Source organism: Pseudophryne corroboree, unplaced genomic scaffold (assembly GCF_028390025.1).
Source record: "Pseudophryne corroboree isolate aPseCor3 unplaced genomic scaffold, aPseCor3.hap2 scaffold_542, whole genome shotgun sequence".
NCBI classification, from domain to species: domain Eukaryota; kingdom Metazoa; phylum Chordata; class Amphibia; order Anura; family Myobatrachidae; genus Pseudophryne; species Pseudophryne corroboree.
Genome location: NW_026970143.1, coordinates 407,938 through 428,291, shown reverse-complemented (window position 1 = coordinate 428,291; position 20,354 = coordinate 407,938). Strand labels below are relative to the sequence as shown.

The 20,354-nt window shown below is 42.0% G+C and overlaps 1 non-coding gene across 1 annotated transcript; it reads left to right on the top strand.

The window, feature by feature from the left end:
• The first annotated feature begins 19,684 nt into the window (after positions 1-19,684).
• Positions 19,685-19,758, top strand: TRNAN-AUU (transfer RNA asparagine (anticodon AUU)). Its single transcript has one exon. It is a non-coding gene; the product is annotated as a tRNA-Asn (tRNA).
• The last annotated feature ends 596 nt before the right edge of the window (positions 19,759-20,354 follow it).

The following is a 20,354-nucleotide window of genomic DNA, read 5'->3' as shown; positions in this document are numbered from 1 at the left end:
ATAGAGCATTCCCTGTGTGTCTGCTGTGTGTCGGTACGTGTGTGTCGACATGTATGAGGACGTTATTGGTGTGGAGGCGGAGCAATTGCCAAATATGAGGATGTCACCTCCTAGGGGGTCGACACCAGAATGGATGCCTTTATTTGTGGAATTACGGGATAGCGTCAACTCGCTTAAGCAGTCGTTTGCCGACATGAGGCGGCCGGACACTCAATTAGTGCCTGTCCAGGCGCCTCAAACACCGTCAGGGGCTGTAAAACGCCCCTTGCCTCAGTCGGTCGACACAGACCCAGACACAGGCACTGATTCCGGTGGTGAAGGTGACGAATCAACCGTATTTTCCAGTAGGGCCACACGTTATATGATTTTGGCAATAAAGGAGATGTTACATTTAGCTGATACTACAGGTACCACTAAACAGGGTATTATGTGGGGTGTGAAAAAACTACCAGTAGTTTTTACCGAATCAGAAGAATTAAATGACGTGTGTGATGAAGCGTGGGGTGCCCCGATAAAAAACTGCTAATTTCAAAGAAGTTATTGGCTTTATACCCTTTCCCGCCAGAGGTTAGGGAGCGCTGGGAAACACCTCCTAGGGTGGACAAAGCGCTAACACGCTTATCAAAACAAGTGGCGTTACCCTCTCCTGAGACGGCCGCACTTAAAGATCCATCAGATAGGAGGATGGAAAATATCCAAAAAGGTATATACACACATGCAGGTGTTATACTACGACCAGCTATTGCGACTGCCTGGATGTGCAGTGCTGGGGTAGTTTGGTCAGAGTCCCTGATCGAAAATATTGATACCCTGGACAGGGACAATATTTTACTGTCGTTAGAACAAATAAAGGATGCATTTCTTTATATGCGTGATGCACAGAGAGATATCTGCACACTGGCATCACGGGTAAGTGTGCTATGTCCATTTCGGCCAGAAGAGCTTTATGGACACGACAGTGGACAGGCGATGCGTAGAGGAGTTATTTGGGGTCGGTCTATCGGATTTGGTGGCCACGGCTACGGCCGGGATATCCACCTTTCTACCTCAAGTCACTCCCCAACAGAAAAAGGCACCGACCTTTCAACCGCAGCCCTTTCGTTCCTTTAAAAATAAGAGAGCAAAGGGCTATTCATATCTGCCACGAGGCAGAGGACGAGGGAAGAGACAGCAACAGGCAGCTCCTTCCCAGGAACAGAAGCCCTCCCCGGCTTCTACAAAAGCCTCAGCATGACGCTGGGGCTTCGCAAGCGGACTCGGGGGCGGTAGGCGGTCGTCTCAAGAATTACAGCGCGCAGTGGGCTCACTCGCAGGTAAATCCCTGGATCCTGCAGATAATATCTCAGGGGTACAGGTTGAAATTAGAGACAGAGCCACCTCGCCGTTTCCTGAAGTCTGCTTTACCAACGTCCCCCTCAGAAAGGGAGACGGTTTTGGAAGCCATTCACAAGCTGTATTCTCAGCAGGTGATAGTCAAGGTACCTCTTCTACAACAAGGGAAGGGGTATTATTCCACTCTTTTTGTGGTACCGAAGCCGGATGGCTCGGTAAGGCCTATTCTAAATCTGAAGTCCTTGAACCTGTACATAAAGAAGTTCAAGTTCAAGATGGAGTCACTCAGAGCAGTGATAGCGAACCTGGAAGAAGGGGACTTTATGGTATCCTTGGACATCAAGGATGCGTATCTCCACGTTCCAATTACCCCTCACACCAGGGGTACCTCAGGTTCGTTGTACAAAACTGTCACTATCAGTTTCAGACGCTGCCGTTTGGTTTGTCCACGGCACCTCGGGTCTTTACAAAGGTAATGGCCGAGATAATATTTCTTCTTCGAAGAAAAGGCGTATTAATTATCCCATACTTGGACGATCTCCTAATAAGGGCAAGGTCCAGAGAACAGCTAGAGATGGGTTTAGCACTATCTCAAGAGGTGCTAAAGCAGCACGGATGGATTCTGAATATTCCAAAATCCCAATTAATGCCGACAACTCGTCTGCTGTTCCTGGGGATGATTCTGGACACAGTTCAGAAAAAGGTTTTTCTTCCCGAAGAAAAAGCCAAGGAGTTATCTGACCTGGTCAGGAACCTCCTAAAACCAGGAAAGGTGTCTGTACATCAATGCACAAGAGTCCTGGGAAAAAATGGTAGCTTCTTACGAAGCAATCCCTTTCGGCAGATTCCATGCAAAGGGATCTGTTGGACAAATGGTCAGGGTCGCATCTTCAGATGCACCTGCGGATAACCCTGTCGCCGAGGACAAGGGTATCCCTTCTGTGGTGGTTGCAGGAGGCTCATCTATTGGAGGGCCGCAGATTCGGCATGCAGGATTGGATCCTGGTGACCACGGATGCCAGCCTGAGAGGCTGGGGAGCAGTCACACAGGGAAGAAATTTCCAGGGAGTGTGGTCGAGCCTGAAAAAGTCTCTTCACATAAGCATTCTGGAACTAAGAGCAATCTACAATGCTCTAAGCCAGGCGGAACCTCTGCTTCAAGGAAGACCGGTGTTGATCCAGTCGGACAACATCACGGCAGTCGCCCATGTAAACAGACAGGGCGGCACAAGAAGCAGGAGGGCAATGGCAGAAGCTGCCAGGATCCTTCGCTGGGCGGAGAATCACGTGATAGCACTGTCAGCAGTATTCATCCCGGGCGTGGACAACTGGGAAGCAGACTTCCTCAGCAGACACGACCTTCACCCGGGAGAGTGGGGACTTCATCCAGAAGTTTTCCACATGCTATTAAACCGTTGGGTAAAACCAATGGTGGACATGATGGCGTCTCGCCTCAACAAAACACTGGACAGGTATTGCGCCAGGTCAAGAGATCCGCAGGCAATAGCTGTGGACGCGCTGGTAACACCTTGGGTGTACCAGTCGGTATATGTGTTTCCTCCTCTGCCTCTCATACCAAAGGTATTGAGGATTATACGGCAAAGAGGAGTAAGACTAGTGGCTCCGGATTGGCCAAGAAGGACTTGGTACCCGGAACTTCAAGAGATGGTCACGGACGATCCGTGGCCTCTAGTTCTGAGAAGGGACCTGCTTCAGCAGGGTCCTTGTCTTTTTCAAGACTTACCGCGGCTGCGTTTTGACGGCATGGCGTTTGAATGCCAGATCCTAAAAGGAAAAGGCATTCCAGAAGAAGTCATTCCTACCTTGATAAAGGCAAGGAAGGAAGTCACCGCGAAGCATTATCGCCGTATTTGGCGAAAATATGTTGCGTGGTGCGAGCAGCGGAGTGCTCCGATGGAGGAATTTCAACTGGGTCGTTTTCCTACATTTCCTGCAATCAGGATTGTCTATGGGTCTCAAATTGGGATCTATTAAGGTTCAAATTTCGGCCCTATCAATATTCTTCCAAAAAGAATTGGCCTCAGTCCCTGAGGTCCAGATTTTTATCAAAGGAGTACTGCATATACAGCCTCCTGTGGTGCCTAAGGTGGCACCGTGGGATCTAAATGTAGTTTTAGATTTCCTCAAATCCAATTGGTTTGAACCACTAAAGAATGTGGATTTGAAATATCTCACATGGAAAGTGACTATGTTACTGGCCCTGGCTTCGGCCGGGAGAGTATCTGAACTGGCGGCTTTGTTTTATAAAAGCCCATATTTAATTTTCCATTCGACATAGGGCAGAGCTGCGGACGCGTCCGCATTTTCTCCCTAAGGTGGTATCAGCGTTTCACCTGAACCAGCCTATTGTAGTGCCTGCGGCTACAGACGACTTGAAGGACTCCAAGTTGTTGGACGTTGTCAGAGCCTTAAAAATATACATTTAAAGGACGGCTGGAGTCAGAAAATCTGACTCGCTGTTTATACTGTATGCACCCAACAAGTTGGGTGCACCTGCTTCTAAGCAGTCGATTGCTCGTTGGATTTGTAACAAAATTCAACTTGTACATTCTGTGGCAGGCCTGCCACAGCCTAAATCTGTTAAGGCCCATTCCGCAAGGAAGGTGGGCTCATCTTGGGCGGCTGCCCGAGGGGTCTCGGCATTACAACTCTGCCGAGCAGCTACGTGGTCAGGGGAGAACACGTTTGTAAATTTTTACAAATTTGATACCCTGGCAAAGGAGGACCTGGAGTTCTCTCATTCGGTGCTGCAGAGTCATCCGCACTCTCCCGCCCGTTTGGGAGCTTTGGTATAATCCCCATGGTCCTTTCAGGAACCCCAGCATCCACTTAGGACGATAGAGAAAATAAGAATTTACTTACCGATAATTCTATTTCTCGGAGTCCGTAGTGGATGCTGGGCGCCCATCCCAAGTGCGGATTATCTGCAATACTTGTACATAGTTATTGTTAACTAATTCGGGTTATTGTTTAGGAAGCCATCTTTCAGAGGCTCCTCTGTTATCATACTGTTAACTGGGTTTAGATCACAAGTTGTACGGTGTGATTGGTGTGGCTGGTATGAGTCTTACCCGGGATTCAAAATCCTCCCTTATTGTGTACGCTCGTCCGGGCACAGTACCTAACTGGAGTCTGGAGGAGGGTCATAGGGGGAGGAGCCAGTACACACCACCTGACCTGTAAAAGCTTTACTTTTGTGCCCTGTCTCCTGCGGAGCCGCTATTCCCCATGGTCCTTTCAGGAACCCCAGCATCCACTACGGACTCCGAGAAATAGAATTATCGGTAAGTAAATTCTTATTTTCTAGTGTCCTTCGTTTGGGAGAAAAATGCAAAGGTACAAGACAGCTTTTCCTTGCCAATATCTCTCTTTTGCAAAGAGCTGCGCATTGGAAAATTCAGGGCTATGTCGTGTAGATGATGGCCTAACAGGAGGCTTTAAAATTATCTTTCTAGTGTCCTTCGTTTGGGAGAAAAATGCAAAGGTACAAGACAGCTTTTCCTTGCCAATATCTCTCTTTTGCAAAGAGCTACGCATTGGAAAATTCAGGGCTATGCCGTGTAGATGAAGCACTAACAGGAGGCTTTAAAATTATCTTTCTAGTATCCTTCGTTTGGGAGAAAAATGCAAAGGTACAAGACAGCTTTTCCTTGCCAATATCTCTCTATTGCAAAGAGCTACGCATTGGAAAATTCAGGGCTATGCCGTGTAGAGGAAGCACTAACAGGAGGCTTTAAAATTATCTTTCTAGTGTCCTTCGTTTGGGAGAAAAATGCAAAGGTACAAGACAGCTTTTCCTTGCCAATATCTCTCTATTGCAAAGAGCTACGCATTGGAAAATTCAGGGCTATGCCGTGTAGATGAAGCACTAACAGGAGGCTTTAAAATTATCTTTCTAGTGTCCTTCGTTTGGGAGAAAAATGCAAAGGTACAAGACAGCTTTTCCTTGCCAATATCTCTCTTTTGCAAAGAGCTGCGCATTGGAAAATTCAGGGCTATGTCGTGTAGATGACGGCCTAACAGGAGGCTTTAAAATTATCTTTCTAGTGCCCTTCGTTTGGGAGAAAAATGCAAAGGTACAAGACAGCTTTTCCTTGCCAATATCTCTCTTTTGCAAAGAGCTACGCATTGGAAAATTCAGGGCTATGTCGTGTAGATGATGGCCTAACAGGAGGCTTTAAAATTATCTTTCTAGTGCCCTTTGTTTGGGAGAAAAATGCAAAGGTAAAGACAGCTTTTCCTTGCCAATATCTCTCTTTTGCAAAGAGCTGCGCATTGGAAAATTCAGGGCTATGCCGTGTAGATGATGGCCTAACAGGAGGCTTTAAAATTTTCTTTCTAGTGTCCTACGTTTGGGAGAAAAATGCAAAGGTACAAGACAGCTTTTCCTTGCCAATATCTCTCTTTTGCAAAGAGCTGCGCATTGGAAAATTCAGGGCTATGTCGTGTAGATGATGGCCTAACAGGAGGCTTTAAAATTATCTTTCTAGTGTCCTTCGTTTGGGAGAAAAATGCAAAGGTACAAGACAGCTTTTCCTTGCCAATATCTCTCTTTTGCAAAGAGCTACGCATTGGAAAATTCAGGGCTATGTCTTGTAGATGATGGCCTAACAGTAGGCTTTCAAATTTTCTTTCTAGTGTCCTTCGTTTGGGAGAAAAATGCAAGGTACAAGACAGCTTTTCCTTGCCAATATCTCTCTTTTGCAAAGAGCTACGCATTGGAAAATTCAGGGCTATGTCTAGTAGATGATGGCCTAACAGTAGGCTTTAAAATTTTCTTTCTAGTGTCCTTCGTTTGGGAGAAAAATGCAAAGGTACAAGACAGCTTTTCCTTGCCAATATCTCTCTTTTGCAAAGAGCTACGCATTGGAAAATTCAGGGCTATGTCGTATAGATGATGGCCTAACAGGAGGCTTTAAAATTTTCTTTCTAGTGTCCTTCGTTTGGGAGAAAAATGCAAAGGTACAAGACAGCTTTTCCTTGCCAATATCTCTCTTTTGCAAAGAGCTACGCATTAGAAAATTCAGGGCTATGCCGTGTAGCTGAAGCACTAACAGGAGGCTTTAAAATTTTCATTCTAGTGTCCTTCGTTTGGGAGAAAAATGCAAAGGTACAAGACAGCTTTTCCTTGCCAATATCTCTCTTTTGCAAAGAGCTGCGCATTGGAAAATTCAGGGCTATACCGTGTAGATGAAGCACTAACAGGAGGCTTTAAAATTTTCTTTCTAGTGTCCTTCGTTTGGGAGAAAAATGCAATGGTACAAGACAGCTTTTCCTTGCCAATATCTCTCTTTTGCAAAGAGCTGCGCATTGGAAAATTCAGGGCTATGTCGTGTAGATGATGGCCTAACAGGAGGCTTTAACATTTTCTTTCTAGTGTCCTTCGTTTGGGAGAAAAATGCAAAGGTACAAGACAGCTTTTCCTTGCCAATATCCCTCTTTTGCAAAGAGCTGCGCATTGGAAAATTCAGGGCTATGTCGTGTAGATGATGGCCTAACAGGAGGCTTTAAAATTTTCTTTCTAGTGACCTTCGTTTGGGAGAAAAATGCAAAGGTACAAGACAGCTTTTCCTTGCCAATATCTCTCTTTTGCAAAGAGCTGCGCATTGGAAAATTCAGGGCTATGTCGTGTAGATGATGGCCTAACAGGAGGCTTTAAAATTTTCTTTCTAGTGACCTTCGTTTGGGAGAAAAATGCAAAGGTATAAGACAGCTTTTCCTTGCCAATATCTCTCTTTTGCAAAGAGCTGCGCATTGGAAAATTCAGGGCTATGTCGTGTAGATGATGGCCTAACAGGAGGCTTTCAAATTTTCTTTCTAGTGTCCTTCGTTTGGGAGAAAAATGCAATGGTACAAGACAGCTTTTCCTTGACAATATCTCTCTTTTGCAAAGAGCTGCGCATTGGAAAATTCAGGGCTATGTCGTGTAGATGATGGCCTAACAGGAGGCTTTAAAATTTTCTTTCTAGTGTCCTTCGTTTGGGAGAAAAATGCAAAGGTACAAGACAGCTTTTCCTTGCCAATATCTCTCTTTTGCAAAGAGCTGCGCATTGGAAAATTCAGGGCTATGTCGTGTAGATGATGGCCTAACAGGAGGCTTTAAAATTTTAATTCTAGTGTCCTTCGTTTGGGAGAAAAATGCAAAGGTACAAGACAGCTTTTCCTTGCCAATATCTCTCTATTGCAAAGAGCTACGCATTGGAAAATTCAGGGCTATGCCGTTTAGATGAAGCACTAACAGGAGGCTTTAAAATTTTAATTCTAGTGTCCTTCGTTTGGGAGAAAAATGCAAAGGTACAAGACAGCTTTTCCTTGCCAATATCTCTCTTTTGCAAAGAGCTACGCATTGGAAAATTCAGGGCTATGTCGTGTAGATGATGGCCTAACAGGAGGCTTTAAAATTATCTTTCTAGTGTCCTTCGTTTGGGAGAAAAATGCAAAGGTAAAGACAGCTTTTCCTTGCCAATATCTCTCTTTTGCAAAGAGCTGCGCATTGGAAAATTCAGGGCTATGCCGTGTAGATGATGGCCTAACAGGAGGCTTTCAAATTTTCTTTCTAGTGTCCTTCGTTTGGGAGAAAAATGCAAAGGTACAAGACAGCTTTTCCTTGCCAATATCTCTCTTTTGCAAAGAGCTACGCATTGGAAAATTCAGGGCTATGTCATATAGATGATGGCCTAACAGGAGGCTTTAAAATTTTCTTTCTAGTGTCCTTCGTTTGGGAGAAAAATGCAAAGGTACAAGACAGCTTTTCCTTGCCAATATCTCTCTTTTGCAAAGAGCTGCGCATTGGAAAATTCAGGGCTATGTCGTGTAGATGATGGCCTAACAGGAGGCTTTAAAATTATCTTTCTAGTGTCCTTCGTTTGGGAGAAAAATGCAAAGGTACAAGACAGCTTTTCCTTGCCAATATCTCTCTTTTGCAAAGAGCTACGCATTGGAAAATTCAGGGCTATGCCGTGTAGATGAAGCACTAACAGGAGGCTTTAAAATTATCTTTCTAGTATCCTTCGTTTGGGAGAAAAATGCAAAGGTACAAGACAGCTTTTCCTTGCCAATATCTCTCTATTGCAAAGAGCTACGCATTGGAAAATTCAGGGCTATGCCGTGTAGAGGAAGCACTAACAGGAGGCTTTAAAATTATCTTTCTAGTGTCCTTCGTTTGGGAGAAAAATGCAAAGGTACAAGACAGCTTTTCCTTGCCAATATCTCTCTATTGCAAAGAGCTACGCATTGGAAAATTCAGGGCTATGCCGTGTAGATGAAGCACTAACAGGAGGCTTTAAAATTATCTTTCTAGTGTCCTTCGTTTGGGAGAAAAATGCAAAGGTACAAGACAGCTTTTCCTTGCCAATATCTCTCTTTTGCAAAGAGCTGCGCATTGGAAAATTCAGGGCTATGTCGTGTAGATGACGGCCTAACAGGAGGCTTTAAAATTATCTTTCTAGTGCCCTTCGTTTGGGAGAAAAATGCAAAGGTACAAGACAGCTTTTCCTTGCCAATATCTCTCTTTTGCAAAGAGCTACGCATTGGAAAATTCAGGGCTATGTCGTGTAGATGATGGCCTAACAGGAGGCTTTAAAATTATCTTTCTAGTGCCCTTCGTTTGGGAGAAAAATGCAAAGGTAAAGACAGCTTTTCCTTGCCAATATCTCTCTTTTGCAAAGAGCTGCGCATTGGAAAATTCAGGGCTATGCCGTGTAGATGATGGCCTAACAGGAGGCTTTAAAATTTTCTTTCTAGTGTCCTACGTTTGGGAGAAAAATGCAAAGGTACAAGACAGCTTTTCCTTGCCAATATCTCTCTTTTGCAAAGAGCTGCGCATTGGAAAATTCAGGGCTATGTCGTGTAGATGATGGCCTAACAGGAGGCTTTAAAATTATCTTTCTAGTGTCCTTCGTTTGGGAGAAAAATGCAAAGGTACAAGACAGCTTTTCCTTGCCAATATCTCTCTTTTGCAAAGAGCTACGCATTGGAAAATTCAGGGCTATGTCTTGTAGATGATGGCCTAACAGTAGGCTTTCAAATTTTCTTTCTAGTGTCCTTCGTTTGGGAGAAAAATGCAAGGTACAAGACAGCTTTTCCTTGCCAATATCTCTCTTTTGCAAAGAGCTACGCATTGGAAAATTCAGGGCTATGTCTAGTAGATGATGGCCTAACAGTAGGCTTTAAAATTTTCTTTCTAGTGTCCTTCGTTTGGGAGAAAAATGCAAAGGTACAAGACAGCTTTTCCTTGCCAATATCTCTCTTTTGCAAAGAGCTACGCATTGGAAAATTCAGGGCTATGTCGTATAGATGATGGCCTAACAGGAGGCTTTAAAATTTTCTTTCTAGTGTCCTTCGTTTGGGAGAAAAATGCAAAGGTACAAGACAGCTTTTCCTTGCCAATATCTCTCTTTTGCAAAGAGCTACGCATTAGAAAATTCAGGGCTATGCCGTGTAGCTGAAGCACTAACAGGAGGCTTTAAAATTTTCATTCTAGTGTCCTTCGTTTGGGAGAAAAATGCAAAGGTACAAGACAGCTTTTCCTTGCCAATATCTCTCTTTTGCAAAGAGCTGCGCATTGGAAAATTCAGGGCTATACCGTGTAGATGAAGCACTAACAGGAGGCTTTAAAATTTTCTTTCTAGTGTCCTTCGTTTGGGAGAAAAATGCAATGGTACAAGACAGCTTTTCCTTGCCAATATCTCTCTTTTGCAAAGAGCTACGCATTGGAAAATTCAGGGCTATGTCGTGTAGATGATGGCCTAACAGGAGGCTTTAACATTTTCTTTCTAGTGTCCTTCGTTTGGGAGAAAAATGCAAAGGTACAAGACAGCTTTTCCTTGCCAATATCCCTCTTTTGCAAAGAGCTGCGCATTGGAAAATTCAGGGCTATGTCGTGTAGATGATGGCCTAACAGGAGGCTTTAAAATTTTCTTTCTAGTGACCTTCGTTTGGGAGAAAAATGCAAAGGTACAAGACAGCTTTTCCTTGCCAATATCTCTCTTTTGCAAAGAGCTGCGCATTGGAAAATTCAGGGCTATGTCGTGTAGATGATGGCCTAACAGGAGGCTTTAAAATTTTCTTTCTAGTGACCTTCGTTTGGGAGAAAAATGCAAAGGTATAAGACAGCTTTTCCTTGCCAATATCTCTCTTTTGCAAAGAGCTGCGCATTGGAAAATTCAGGGCTATGTCGTGTAGATGATGGCCTAACAGGAGGCTTTAAAATTTTCTTTCTAGTGTCCTTCGTTTGGGAGAAAAATGCAATGGTACAAGACAGCTTTTCCTTGACAATATCTCTCTTTTGCAAAGAGCTGCGCATTGGAAAATTCAGGGCTATGTCGTGTAGATGATGGCCTAACAGGAGGCTTTAAAATTTTCTTTCTAGTGTCCTTCGTTTGGGAGAAAAATGCAAAGGTACAAGACAGCTTTTCCTTGCCAATATCTCTCTTTTGCAAAGAGCTGCGCATTGGAAAATTCAGGGCTATGTCGTGTAGATGATGGCCTAACAGGAGGCTTTAAAATTTTAATTCTAGTGTCCTTCGTTTGGGAGAAAAATGCAAAGGTACAAGACAGCTTTTCCTTGCCAATATCTCTGTATTGCAAAGAGCTACGCATTGGAAAATTCAGGGCTATGCCGTTTAGATGAAGCACTAACAGGAGGCTTTAAAATTTTAATTCTAGTGTCCTTCGTTTGGGAGAAAAATGCAAAGGTACAAGACAGCTTTTCCTTGCCAATATCTCTCTTTTGCAAAGAGCTACGCATTGGAAAATTCAGGGCTATGTCGTGTAGATGATGGCCTAACAGGAGGCTTTAAAATTATCTTTCTAGTGTCCTTCGTTTGGGAGAAAAATGCAAAGGTAAAGACAGCTTTTCCTTGCCAATATCTCTCTTTTGCAAAGAGCTGCGCATTGGAAAATTCAGGGCTATGCTGTGTAGATGATGGCCTAACAGGAGGCTTTCAAATTTTCTTTCTAGTGTCCTTCGTTTGGGAGAAAAATGCAAAGGTACAAGACAGCTTTTCCTTGCCAATATCTCTCTTTTGCAAAGAGCTACGCATTGGAAAATTCAGGGCTATGTCATATAGATGATGGCCTAACAGGAGGCTTTAAAATTTTCTTTCTAGTGTCCTTCGTTTGGGAGAAAAATGCAAAGGTACAAGACAGCTTTTCCTTGCCAATATCTCTCTTTTGCAAAGAGCTACGCATTAGAAAATTCAGGGCTATGCCGTGTAGCTGAAGCACTAACAGGAGGCTTTAAAAAATTCTTTCTAGTGACCTTCGTTTGGGAGAAAAATGCAAAGGTAAAGACAGCTTTTCCTTGCCAATATCTCTCTTTTGCAAAGAGCTGCGCATTGGAAAATTCAGGGCTATGCCGTGTAGATGATGGCCTAACAGGAGGCTTTAAAATTTTATTTCTAGTGTCCTTCGTTTGTGAGAAAAATGCAAAGGTACAAGACAGCTTTTCCTTGCCAATATCTCTCTTTTGCAAAGAGCTACGCATTGGAAAATTCAGGGCTATGTCGTATAGATGATGGCCTAACAGGAGGCTTTAAAATTTTCTTTCTAGTGTCCTTCGTTTGGGAGAAAAATGCAAAGGTACAAGACAGCTTTTCCTTGCCAATATCTCTCTTTTGCAAAGAGCTACGCATTAGAAAATTCAGGGCTATGCCGTGTAGCTGAAGCACTAACAGGAGGCTTTAAAATTTTCATTCTAGTGTCCTTCGTTTGGGAGAAAAATGCAAAGGTACAAGACAGCTTTTCCTTGCCAATATCTCTCTTTTGCAAAGAGCTGCGCATTGGAAAATTCAGGGCTATACCGTGTAGATGAAGCACTAACAGGAGGCTTTAACATTTTCTTTCTAGTGTCCTTCGTTTGGGAGAAAAATGCAATGGTACAAGACAGCTTTTCCTTGCCAATATCTCTCTTTTGCAAAGAGCTACGCATTGGAAAATTCAGGGCTATGGCCCTCATTCCGAGTTGATCGCTCGCAAGGCGATTTTAGCAGAGTTACACACGCTAAGCCGCCGCCTACTGGGAGTGAATCTTAGCTTCTTAAAATTGCGACCGATGTATTCGCAATATTGCGATTACAAACTACTTAGCAGTTTCAGAGTAGCTTCAGACTTACTCGGCATCTGCGATCAGTTCAGTGCTTGTCGTTCCTGGTTTGACGTCATAAACACACCCAGCGTTCGCCCAGACACTCCTCCGTTTCTCCGGCCACTCCTGCGTTTTTTCCGGAAACGGTAGCGTTTTTAACCACACGCCCATGAAACGCCGTGTTTCCGCCCAGTAACACCCATTTCCTGTCAATCACATTACGATCGCCGGAGCGAAGAAAAAGCCGTGAGTAAAAATACTATCTTCATTGTTAAATTACTTGGCGCAGTCGCAGTGCGAATAATGCGCATGCGTACTAAGCGGAATTTCACTGCGATGCGATGAAATATACCGAGCGAACGACTCGGAATGAGGGCCTATGTCGTGTAGATGATGGCCTAACAGGAGGCTTTAACATTTTCTTTCTAGTGTCCTTCGTTTGGGAGAAAAATGCAAAGGTACAAGACAGCTTTTCCTTGCCAATATCTCTCTTTTGCAAAGAGCTGCGCATTGGAAAATTCAGGGCTATGTCGTGTAGATGATGGCCTAACAGGAGGCTTTAAAATTTTCTTTCTAGTGACCTTCGTTTGGGAGAAAAATGCAAAGGTACAAGACAGCTTTTCCTTGCCAATGTCTCTCTTTTGCAAAGAGCTGCGCATTGGAAAATTCAGGGCTATGTCGTGTAGATGATGGCCTAACAGGAGGCTTTAAAATTTTCTTTCTAGTGACCTTCGTTTGGGAGAAAAATGCAAAGGTACAAGACAGCTTTTCCTTGCCAATATCTCTCTTTTGCAAAGAGCTGCGCATTGGAAAATTCAGGGCTATGTCGTGCAGATGATGGCCTAACAGGAGGCTTTAAAATTTTCTTTCTAGTGTCCTTCGTTTGGGAGAAAAATGCAATGGTACAAGACAGCTTTTCCTTGCCAATATCTCTCTTTTGCAAAGAGCTGCGCATTGGAAAATTCAGGGCTATGTCGTGTAGATGATGGCCTAACAGGAGGCTTTAAAATTTTCTTTCTAGTGTCCTTCGTTTGGGAGAAAAATGCAAAGGTACAAGACAGCTTTTCCTTGCCAATATCTCTCTTTTGCAAAGAGCTGCGCATTGGAAAATTCAGGGCTATGTCGTGTAGATGATGGCCTAACAGGAGGCTTTAAAATTTTAATTCTAGTGTCCTTCGTTTGGGAGAAAAATGCAAAGGTACAAGACAGCTTTTCCTTGCCAATATCTCTCTATTGCAAAGAGCTACGCATTGGAAAATTCAGGGCTATGCCGTTTAGATGAAGCACTAATAGGAGGCTTTAAAATTTTAATTCTAGTGTCCTTCGTTTGGGAGAAAAATGCAAAGGTACAAGACAGCTTTTCCTTGCCAATATCTCTCTTTTGCAAAGAGCTGCGCATTGGAAAATTCAGGGCCATGTCGTGTAGATGATGGCCTAACAGGAGGCTTTAAAATTATCTTTCTAGTGTCCTTCGTTTGGGAGAAAAATGCAAAGGTACAAGACAGCTTTTCCTTGCCAATATCTCTCTTTTGCAAAGAGCTGCGCATTGGAAAATTCAGGGCTATGTCGTGTAGATGATGGCCTAACAGGAGGCTTTAAAATTTTAATTCTAGTGTCCTTCGTTTGGGAAAAAAATGCAAAGGTACAAGACAGCTTTACCTTGCCAATATCTCTATTTTGCAAAGAGCTGCGCATTGGAAAATTCAGGGCTATGTCGTGTAGATGATGGCCTAACAGGAGGCTTTAAAATTTTCTTTCTAGTGTCCTTCGTTTGGGAGAAAAATGCAAAGGTACAAGACAGCTTTTCCTTGCCAATATCTCTCTTTTGCAAAGAGCTACGCATTGGAAAATTCAGGGCTATGTCGTGTAGATGATGGCCTAACAGGAGGCTTTAAAAATTTCTTTCTAGTGACCTTCGTTTGGGAGAAAAATGCAAAGGTACAAGACAGCTTTTCCTTGCCAATATCTCTCTTTTGCAAAGAGCTGCGCATTGGAAAATTCAGGGCTATGTCGTGTAGATGATGGCCTAACAGGAGGCTTTAAAATTTTCTTTCTAGTGACCTTCGTTTGGGAGAAAAATGCAAAGGTACAAGACAGATTTTCCTTGCCAATATCTCTCTTTTGCAAAGAGCTGCGCATTGGAAAATTCAGGGCTATGTCGTGTAGATGATGGCCTAACAGGAGGCTTTAAAATTTTCTTTCTAGTGTCCTTCGTTTGGGAGAAAAATGCAATGGTACAAGACAGCTTTTCCTTGCCAATATCTCTCTTTTGCAAAGAGCTGCGCATTGGAAAATTCAGGGCTATGTCGTGTAGATGATGGCCTAACAGGAGGCTTTAAAATTTTCTTTCTAGTGTCCTTCGTTTGGGAGAAAAATGCAATGGTACAAGACAGCTTTTCCTTGCCAATATCTCTCTTTTGCAAAGAGCTGCGCATTGGAAAATTCAGGGCTATGTCGTGTAGATGATGGCCTAACAGGAGGCTTTAAAATTTTCTTTCTAGTGTCCTTCGTTTGGGAGAAAAATGCAAAGGTACAAGACAGCTTTTCCTTGCCAATATCTCTCTTTTGCAAAGAGCTGCGCATTGGAAAATTCAGGGCTATGTCGTGTAGATGATGGCCTAACAGGAGGCTTTAAAATTTTCTTTCTAGTGTCCTTCGTTTGGGAGAAAAATGCAAAGGTACAAGACAGCTTTTCCTTGCCAATATCTCTCTTTTGCAAAGAGCTACGCATTGGAAAATTCAGGGCTATGTCGTGTAGATGATGGCCTAACAGGAGGCTTTAAAATTTTCTTTCTAGTGACCTTCGTTTGGGAGAAAAATGCAAAGGTACAAGACAGCTTTTCCTTGCCAATATCTCTCTTTTGCAAAGAGCTGCGCATTGGAAAATTCAGGGCTATGTCGTGTAGATGATGGCCTAACAGGAGGCTTTAAAATTTTTATTCTAGTGTCCTTCGTTTGGGAGAAAAATGCAAAGGTACAAGACAGCTTTTCCTTGCCAATATCTCTCTTTTGCAAAGAGCTGCGCATTGGAAAATTCAGGGCTATGTCGTGTAGATGATGGCCTAACAGGAGGCTTTAAAATTTTCTTTCTAGTGTCCTTCGTTTGGGAGAAAAATGCAAAGGTACAAGACAGCTTTTCCTTGCCAATATCTCTCTTTTGCAAAGAGCTACGTATTGGAAAATTCAGGGCTATGTCGTGTAGATGATGGCCTAACAGGAGGCTTTAAAAATTTCTTTCTAGTGACCTTCGTTTGGGAGAAAAATGCAAAGGTACAAGACAGCTTTTCCTTGCCAATATCTCTCTTTTGCAAAGAGCTGCGCATTGGAAAATTCAGGGCTATGTCGTGTAGATGATGGCCTAACAGGAGGCTTTAAAATTTTCTTTCTAGTGACCTTCGTTTGGGAGAAAAATGCAAAGGTACAAGACAGCTTTTCCTTGCCAATATCTCTCTTTTGCAAAGAGCTGCGCATTGGAAAATTCAGGGCTATGTCGTGTAGATGATGGCGTAACAGGAGGCTTTAAAATTTTCTTTCTAGTGTCCTTCGTTTGGGAGAAAAATGCAATGGTACAAGACAGCTTTTCCTTGCCAATATCTCTCTTTTGCAAAGAGCTGCGCATTGGAAAATTCAGGGCTATGTCGTGTAGATGATGGCCTAACAGGAGGCTTTAAAATTTTCTTTCTAGTGTCCTTCGTTTGGGAGAAAAATGCAAAGGTACAAGACAGCTTTTCCTTGCCAATATCTCTCTTTTGCAAAGAGCTGCGCATTGGAAAATTCAGGGCTATGTCGTGTAGATGATGGCCTAACAGGAGGCTTTAAAATTTTAATTCTAGTGCTACTCCGATCAACAACTGTTCCTTGGACCTCGCCTTTATCTGGAGATCGTCCAAGTACGGGATAATTATAACTCCCTTTTTTCGCAGGAGTATCATCATCTCGGCCATTACCTTGGTAAACACCCTCGGTGCCGTGGACAGACCAAACGGCAGCGTCTGGAATTGGTAATGACAGTCCTGTACCACAAATCTGAGGTACTCCTGGTGAGGAGAGTAAATGGGGACATGCAGGTAAGCATCCTTGATGTCCAGTGATACCATGTAATCCCCTTCCTCCAGGCTTGAGATAACCGCCCTGAGCGATTCCATCTTGAACTTGAACCGTTTTATATACGTGTTCAAAGATTTAAAATTTAAAATGGGTCTCACCGAACCGTCCGGTTTCGGTACCACAAACCTTATTATTTCAAAACTTGTAACCATGCCAATCACAGACAGAAGGTTTCCATTAGACACAGATCTGAGAATATACTTAACTGAACATTATGTCCCACACACAAAACCATAACACACAAATTTAAATACAGTTTGCAAACTTCAATTTCTTGCAGATTTCAACAGTTTTGCCGATTTCAAAATACGCTTAGTATTGGTTGATCAGGCCAATATTATACAGCATGATTTAAATGCAAAACATATACTGTACCCTTTGTCACAGTACTATACAAAATTTGTGCTTCTATGGAATATTTCTTCCATACATGATATGCACACTTAGGGTTAATCCTCCCTGCCCTTCCCATACGCTGGAAAAATTCGCAATCCCTGCAATTTTTCACACACGCGACACGTCTGTCAACTGGGAAGCTGCAGTAGATCCTCTTATCACAACTACAATCACAAAGCAACATGCTTAGGTTATGCTTAAAACAACCAGCAGCTCTTAGCAGCTCAGTATTGCAATATATACTTACACTCAGTTACATATAATCCCTATAACCTCGGGTTGTTCACTCTATTTTTTTCTAATGTACCCTTCTTATACACGTGTAGCTGACTAACAAGTGGAGGTGATCTATGTGCTTTTTACTTTATTTGGCTCTTGGTCCAAAGCACTTATTCATGCAATCATTCATAGAGTGAAAAACACAGGTCACTGTTTCTTTGCTCAAATCTTTGAATTAATTTTGGTATTCTTATTTACATGCAACAGCATCTGTCAATCATCATTTCCGAGTTACTTGGTCCTTCAACCGATTTGGACATAATTTTGGTATTCATTTTACAAACAAGCAACAACAAACAGGTCCCTGAGTTATTTTACTAGTTTTTTTTCAATCTCTCCACTTCTCATTCTCATATTATAAAAAATACAATCACACAGACAGCTGGCAGGTATAGAAACAGCATGTACTGGAATACAGCACATACCATGGTATTCTATACTTACCAGTGCTGTTATGACTTGGGATGTTCCTTCCATCATCAGCTGCTGGCTGGCTGGCACACCCCTTTGAGAATTTGATGAAGAGATCGAGATCTATAGTTCCAAGGACATAGCCCCCATCTGTTGAATTCTCTTGGATTAACTAAATTAACCATCTTGTTGCTGTTTGGGTTGTTAGGTAAAAGAATGAATTGAAAATGGATTTATAAAAATCAATTATTATTTATTCAAAGGGCCACGCCCGTATACAGGGGAGAAGTAGCATTCTCTCGTCCTGTGTCAAATCATTTAACAACAACATACACGTATCAACAATGAGTTTTATATAATACACAGTTACACCCCTTTTGTATATTCCTCCCATATGATTTCATACCCCAGGAATACAATGTTAGGCAATAGAGTTATGCAATATTGGGACAATTGTCAAGAATACTAAAAAGATACTCGTGAGCTTCAACTGTGTCCATATTAGGAATTACATCTGGTCTCTATGAGCTTTTAGAAAGTGCGTATGTGGAAACAATACTTAGCCAACAAAGTTGTTTTTCTCTCAGGGTGTGTAAAAAGTTCAAGATGAATTTGCTATATCATCTAGCTAGAATCAAAATGGATTCTGTTATGCTTTCATATTATACTAGTGAATATGAGAACCCTTTGCTTATTGGATGTATACATAATATACGTACTATCCCGTAGTGCACACACATAACTGTTAGGCCTTCAGCAGGTTGCCTCTGTCACAGTATTCAACACATCTTATAAAACTCTCCAGATTATTGACTTTTTAAAGTTTTTCTAGGAAACGTTTTAGATGAATGCTTATTAGCCTTTGTCAGTATGCACTTTCGCAAAGTGTCTCTGTGGCGCAATCAGTTAGTGTGTACGGCTGTTAACTAAAAGGTTGGTGGTTCAATCCCACCCAGGGATGTAATTGATCTTGTTATCAGATTTTGGTGATCTTTAAGTAGACAAGTCAAAATTTCAAACCGCCTCTTATGGTGTAGGGTACCTGGCCTTCTCTGATGTAATCAGAGTTAGATTTGATTCATTGATTTTATAAAAACAGCTAGGAAGCACAATTTAGCAGTGGTTTGCAGAGAAAAAAAATATGCTGGCAGAAAAATCCAATTGAGTGATTAAACAGCTCTTCATTTTCTGGCTTTATTTTTATGCTAACAAATTTGTTCTCTGAAAAGTGTCCACAAAGCCAAGTCTCTGATTAACACCTTTGTAAGGATGGTTTTTCACCTATTACTAAATTATACTTGCTTCATTGGAAAGGCAGCAAGATGCATCCTCATTTCAATGTCTACTGAAATAATACAGGTTGACACCAGGAAACATTAACGCCACTGCATCCTTGCTGCTTTCTCATGTGGAAGTCTGTTTAATGTGAAAACAAGGTGATATCTAATTAGCACACAGGTAAGGAATTCCGAAAATCTTTATTTAAGGGTGAAGATGTTTCTCACAAAATTGTTGCCCCAATGCATCATTGAAATTCAAGCTGGAAAGATGATTTTAATATATCACTTGTACATTTTGTATTGCTCTTCTGGTGACAATGTAGTTTTTTTTTCAATTACCATTTTAATAACAGGGTAAAGAAAATTAAGTGGATTTTTGAAAGAAAACTATACTGTCAATATACTATTAAAACAAATTAAAATGGTAAAAGTTATTGTACTTTAAGTAAAGATAAAAGAGCAAAAATATCAATCCCAGTTTTGATTACTTAAATTAACAAAAAAAATGCATATAGCAAAGGATAGTTTCAATCTGCCTACCTCTGGGTTATGGGTCCAGCATGCTTCCATTGCAGTACTCTGCTGCACATGTAAGTGCAAGAGATCCTGAAGCACTCACTCATCATGGGAAAGTACCAATGTGTTTATTCGTTGGTTGATGGAAGAAACATCTTACAAAAACTCTCCAGATTATTGATTTTTTAATGTTTTTCTAGGAAACGTTCTAGATTTATGCTTATTAGCCTTTGTCAGTATGCACTTTTTGCAAAGTGTCTCTGTGGCGCAATCGGTTAGTGTGTTCGGCTATTAACCGAAAGGTTGGTGGTTCAATCCCACCCAGGGATGTAATTAAACTTGTGATCAGATTTTGGTGATATTTAAGTAGACAAGTCAAAATTTCAAACCCCCTCTTATGGTGTAGGGTACATGGCCTTCTCTGATGTAATCAGAGTTAGATTTGATTCAGTTATTTTATAAAAAAACAGCTAGGAAGCACAATTTAGCAGTGGGTTGCAGAGAAAAAAAAATATGCTGGCAGAAAAATCCAATCGAGTGATTAAACAGCTCTTCATTTTCTGGCTTTATTTTTATGCTAACAAATTTGTTCTCTGAAAAGTGTCCACAAAGCCAAGTCTCTGATTAACACCTTTGTAAGGATGGTTTTTCACCTATTACTAAATTAAACTTGCTTCATTGGAAAGGCAGCAAGATGCATCCTCATTTCAATGTCTACTGAAATAATACAAGTTGACACCAGGAAACATTAACGCCACTGCTTCCTTGCTGCTTTCTCATGTGGAAGTCTGTTTAATGTGAAAACAAGGTGATATCTAATTAGCACACAGGTAAGGAATTAAGAAAATCTTTATTTAAGGGTGAAGATGTTTCTCACAAATTTGTTGACCCAATGCATCATTGAAATTCAAGCTGGAAAGATGATT